This window comes from Amia ocellicauda, chromosome 15 (assembly GCF_036373705.1).
Source record: "Amia ocellicauda isolate fAmiCal2 chromosome 15, fAmiCal2.hap1, whole genome shotgun sequence".
NCBI classification, from domain to species: domain Eukaryota; kingdom Metazoa; phylum Chordata; class Actinopteri; order Amiiformes; family Amiidae; genus Amia; species Amia ocellicauda.
In genome coordinates, this window is record NC_089864.1 from 25,658,987 (window position 1) to 25,664,563 (window position 5,577).

Here is a 5,577-nt window from a genome sequence, read left to right on the forward strand (position 1 = left end):
GTTGTTTTTGATATGTTAATTGGTAACAGGATGGCACAAAGGCCAGCCCAGAACAATGCCTTACAAGCAGATCCGGCAGCTGGCCGTCAGTATAAGTATGAAGGTCTGGTCTTCAGCTCGACAGACTCGTACTGACCTTTCGATTTAAGCCTAAAGATCAACAATGTCCGGAAACAACATCAACGACTTCGATTTAAACGAGTTTTTAGGTAAGTCTTCAAATTATTTTCATTGACTCAGAGCGTGTTGTGGTCATGTATTGTAAATAAGGTTATACCATCTGTTTTAAGTTCTGTAAAATTATTTTTCAGCCAGTCAACAGGAGTTAATTCCCAACGCTGAGGATATCATCTGGAACAACGACGGTAAGATTTTTGTGTTTGCGCTCAAGGGTTCTTATGTATGGGTGTGTGTGTGTGGTTTTGAAGCGGCTCATTAGAGTTATGAAAACGTTTTAATATATATTAAAGCCAGTCTCTTTAATTACACAGAAACTATCGAAAGGCCTGTGATTAATGTCTCCGAGGAGCAAACAAGAGAAGTGGTTGTCCCTAGACAGGCTGTCTGCCGTCCGGGTAAGAACTAAACCCCTGTTTGTTTGTATAACGTTTCTGTAAGATGTTTGAGGCCCGTTTTGTTAATTTTAAAAAATTATCCTTTCTAACAGTATTAAGAAACGTGGTTCGAGACAACGAAAGGCCTTCCACATCGAGGTCTTGTTTCGTTTTACATTCGAGAACCGTAACCTTTCAAGAATCTGAAAGGCCGTCAGCCCCTGTATCTGATAGCGGTGAGTATATATCTGCCGCTTGTAAGAGGTTAAAGCTTTTTATAAAGCGGGAGTGGTTAAAGGTTAAACATGTCTCTTACCTCCACAGAAGTGCAAAAAGCTAAACCAGCTGAAAAACATAAGAAACGATTATTCTTTGGAGGTAAGTAAGATCTTTCAAACTTTAATGTTTTTAAAAGGGGTTTGTTTGCCCGTTGAGGGCTGATATTTAAGCGACGGGTGCCCATTTCCTGTAGGGCGGGGGGTTCTGGGAAAGATCTTTAGAAGTCCGGACAGGTCTAGGCTTGTTTCTGGGGCATGTGTTTAGAAATGACCGATTGACCGACCGTCTGGTTAGGAAGTAAAGCTGGCCGAAAGGTTTTAGTAAGTTGTTTGGCTTATCTTCCGCAATTATACTTCTGTTTTAAAGTGGCTGTAGGAAAAGGCTTGAAGGTGTTCATTGTATTTAATATTTAAACAGATCGTGAAAACGTTTGTGAAACAGGAAGTCCCGGGATCAGGAAGCGTTTACACTTGGAAGGTTCGTTTAAAAATGAAATGTGGTGTGGGTGTGTGTGTATAAAAAGTTTTATTAACAATATTACAGTTTTTAAAGAAACATTTAAGAAACCGTTTATTTACAGAGGCTTCTCTGTTTTACATTTATTATCAAGTCCTAATAAATATATTGTCTGTAAATAATAAGGCGTTGTAGTGAATGTCTAAGACTATTTTCAAAGGTCTAAAAAAAGCTAAAGGTTTTGAAGGTCCTGGATATGTTGTTTTAAGTTTGATTTCTGTCGCCGTTTAAAGATGTAAATGTAATGTATATTTTTATTCTACCCAAGACTCTTGGGATAGTCATTCTGTGGATGAGCTATTGAGGACAATCACCCCGTCTAAGTGGGATCAAACATCTTCCCCGGAGAGATCACCGAGAGGATCCCCCACGGTGGTCTTGGAGACCCCCCAACATCTACTCAGGCCACAGCCTTCTGGGGGTAATTCAACAACCCAGATTCAGCCCGACGCATTGTCGGTCGGAACAAATACAGGCAACCAACAACCTCAGGGGTCGCCGTCAGTCAGGGTTGACACACCACCCAACGATGGACTGGTTTCAACATCGTCCCCCCATCCCCGTTTCTTGGCTACAGAAACGCTGAACAGTACACCGCGATTGGTCAGGGTGTCACCGCAAAGGCCTTCTTGGTCTCCGTCCGTGAGTATACGCTCGCACCCTGCCTCCTTCGACCGAGATTTACCGGAGCGACCATCTTTTGAAGCTGTGCCAGGACACCATCCCCCGGAGCTACTTCCTGAAGGTCGGCATGAGTTGCTACGTACTTTGTTACTAAATCAAAGACTTGTGTTAGTGGGACAAAACCTTGTGATAGAGAGCCAAAACACCCTTATTAATACCCTTACTAACGAATTGTACCGTATTTAATGTTTTAATAGATACAGAACGCCTTACTATTGTGGTTTGTTGGAAAAATAAGAAATAAATAAAAAAATGTCCGGACTTGGTAAAAGAACTCACAAACTAAAGGATTATGATCAAGTTAGGGCCCCAAAAAGACCTTCCCTGTTGTGAACTCCTCTGATGTCCCGATGAACCAGGAACTATTACAAATGATAAATGATTTAAATAACCCCCAATCACCCCCGATAGAATGTGAATTAACAGACTTACCGGTGAACCCCGACCTGTTACAGATGGTCAATGATCTAAATAACCACCTCCCAACGGTAGAGCTTATAGAGGTTCAACCCCTAGTTCACCCCGATTTGTTTGAAATGGTGGAGGCTTTGGAGACGCTACCCCGACCAAATTCTGCCCCTGTTATAAATGATTTGAGACAATTAGAACACAGTACGGCGGCAGAAGCAGCCGTCACTATAGAGGAGGGTCTTGACATTAACCGGTTGGATATCTTTGAAGGACTTTTACAGGCTTTAAATGAGCCTCCTCAAAAAGGGGGTTTTGTAGATGTCAGCAGTGGGGGTGTTCGGAATGTGGAGGGTTCTGAGACTGATAAGGTTGTGGAGGACATGCTCTGTGAGAATGTAGGGGTTGAAGGCTTTGTTCAAAATGATGATGTGGCCAAGAGTAACAGTGATCCCGTGATTATAGATAGACCGGCCTATAACAATTTTGAAATGATTCAGCGTTTTAATTTTGCAGAACTTTTAAATTGTGACAATTATGCAGAAATATTTGTCAACATACACGAGGCCTTGCAAAACATGCTTGAACAGGTTGCTGAAAGGGTCAGACCTCGAGATGTTGTACAGTTAGAACTCAGAGGGGATGATTTGTTTAGCAACCTATCTGTAATGATGAGTGGAGATAATTTAGATGTTGATGAATTTCTGGCTAAAATCGAAGCGTTATTGCAAAGTAACGCATCCATCTTAGCGGATGAAAGTCTGTCTCTGGTAATGAATGTGGTTCGTAACCCTGAGGGTGGGGCACTTAGAAGACTGTCGAAATGCTTGAAGAACGACATAATTAGGAACAAGCTCAGGCAATTAGTGGTGAGTTCCAATGGGGACAATAAGCTCTGTTTTGCTTACAGTTTAATAAAACTACTTACCCCCGACATGCCTGAACCCCAAGCTATGCAAGAGGCTTTAATGCTTCATCAGAGGGCCGGCTTAAACTCTCAACAGATGGTTGCCTTTTCAGACATTACCAGGTTTGAGGAGTTGTTGTCTTTAAAAATTGTTGTGTGGTACCGTTGTGAGGTAAAGGAAGTATTTGTGAAATTTCAGACACATCCTGAAACCCATACACAGACACTGTTTCTCTTCCTAAGTGATAGTCATTACTTTGGAATAAAGAGTTTGACGGCTTTTTTGGGTTGTTCGTATGTTTGTCATTGGTGTTATAAGGCCTTCAATGATAAGCTTAAGCACCGCTGTGACGGTTACTGTAACGTCTGTTTCAATCCGCAATGTCGTAAGGGTTTGGCCCCTACCATCCGATGTAAAGATTGCTTAAGGATTTGTCTCTCCGCGTTCTGTTTTTCCGAACATAAGGTACAGAGGGCCGCTGCTGAGGGGGTTAAAAAACGGAGTTATTGTGATCAAACTAAATATTGCCCGCAATGTTGCCTCCAGTACCGTTTTTATGAGGCTAAACCACACAAATGTCTGGAGCCGAGATGTAGGATCTGTAATGCTGATTTAACCCCGGGGTCTGAACACCAGTGCTTTATTCAGCCGGTTAAAAAGGAGCCGCCGCACAACCGGTATGTCTTTTTTGATTTTGAATGCCGGCAAGAAAACGGGGTCCATGTTGCTAATTATATACACTGTATTGACATGTTGGATTGTGAGTGGTCAGCTAGCGGTGAGAGTTGTGTCAGGGATTTCTTTACGCGGTATCGCGGTCCAAAATACATCAATTACACATTTATTGCCCACAATGCTAAGGGTTATGATTCTTACATTTTGATGAAGTATCTGGTGGAAAATGGGGTGACCCCAAAAATAATAGCTCAGGGTAGCAAGATCATGTGTTTCACCGACGAAGCTTTCAACCAACGTTACATAGACTCGTTAAATTTCCTCCCCATGAAATTGAGCGCTTTGCCTAAAGCTCTGGGTTTTGAGGCTCAGAAGAAAGGTTGGTTCTGCCATTTTTTTAATACTAAGGACACTCAAAATTATCGAGGGTCCTACCCGCCCGCCTCTTATTATGGGGTTGATACTATGATGTCTCATGAGAGGGAGGAATTCTTTAAATGGTACAATACGGTTAAGGGAGGTGTTTTTGATTTCCGCGAAGAGATGGCCGCTTATTGTAAAAATGATGTGGTGATCCTTAAAGAAGCCTGTTTGGGTTTCCGCGCCGAGGTTATCAACACATCGGGTCTCGACCCTTTGCAAAGTGTGACCATAGCGTCTCTCTGCATGAAAATGTATCGATCCAATTTCTTGCAGAAAAACACTATAGCGGTCACCACTTCTGACAACTATCGTGCTAGACAAAAGAACTTTTCGACTGTCTCCATACAGTGGCTGGAATATCTGAGTGCCCGGGATAACATCTTCATCAGACATGCTTTAAATCAAGGGGAAGTCAAAATGGGTCCTTACTACTTAGACGGTTTTAGCGACGTGTCCGGGCGGCGTACCGCTTATGAGTTTGCTGGTTGTATTTACCATGGCTGTCCTCAGTGCTTCGACCCAAACACCTTTAACCCCGTAACACAAAAACTCTGCGGTGACATGTACTATGATTTCCAGGAACGAATTGAAACTTTAAAAAACACCTATGGTTTGAATGTGCTGGTGATTTGGGAACACGCGTGGACGACCCTGAAGCAACAGGATGTGGGGGTACAACGGTTTATGGAAACCTTGGACTTTCCTGAACGTCTAGAGCCCAGGGATGCGTTATTTGGGGGTCGTACCAACGCCCTCTGTTTACATTATGAGGTAAAGGATGGTGAGAGAGTAGATTACTATGATTTCACCAGTCTGTACCCTTATGTCAACAAGACCAAAATGTACCCGGTGGGGCATCCAACCATTGTTTATCGTGACTTTCTCGAAATCGGACAGTACTTTGGTTTGATCAAAGTCACCATGTACCCTCCTCGCGAGCTGTTCTTACCCGTGTTGCCTTACAGGTGTTCGGGAAAATTGATGTTCCCTCTGTGTAGAACGTGTGTGGAAACTGAAAATCAAAATACCTCTTGTCTGCACAGTGATGACGAGAGAGCGCTGACGGGTGTCTGGTGTAGCATTGAGCTTGACAAGGCGGTGGAGAAAGGTTACAGAGTCGGTAAGGTGTA

The 5,577-nt window shown here is 42.9% G+C and overlaps 1 long non-coding RNA gene across 1 annotated transcript; it reads left to right on the forward strand.

The window, feature by feature from the left end:
- Nucleotides 1-663: 663 nt before the first annotated feature.
- On the forward strand, nucleotides 664-1,864 carry LOC136771781 (uncharacterized). The gene is made up of 4 exons (XR_010822372.1): nucleotides 664-790; nucleotides 879-932; nucleotides 1,251-1,310; nucleotides 1,618-1,864. It is a non-coding gene; the product is annotated as an uncharacterized LOC136771781 (long non-coding RNA).
- The last annotated feature ends 3,713 nt before the right edge of the window (nucleotides 1,865-5,577 follow it).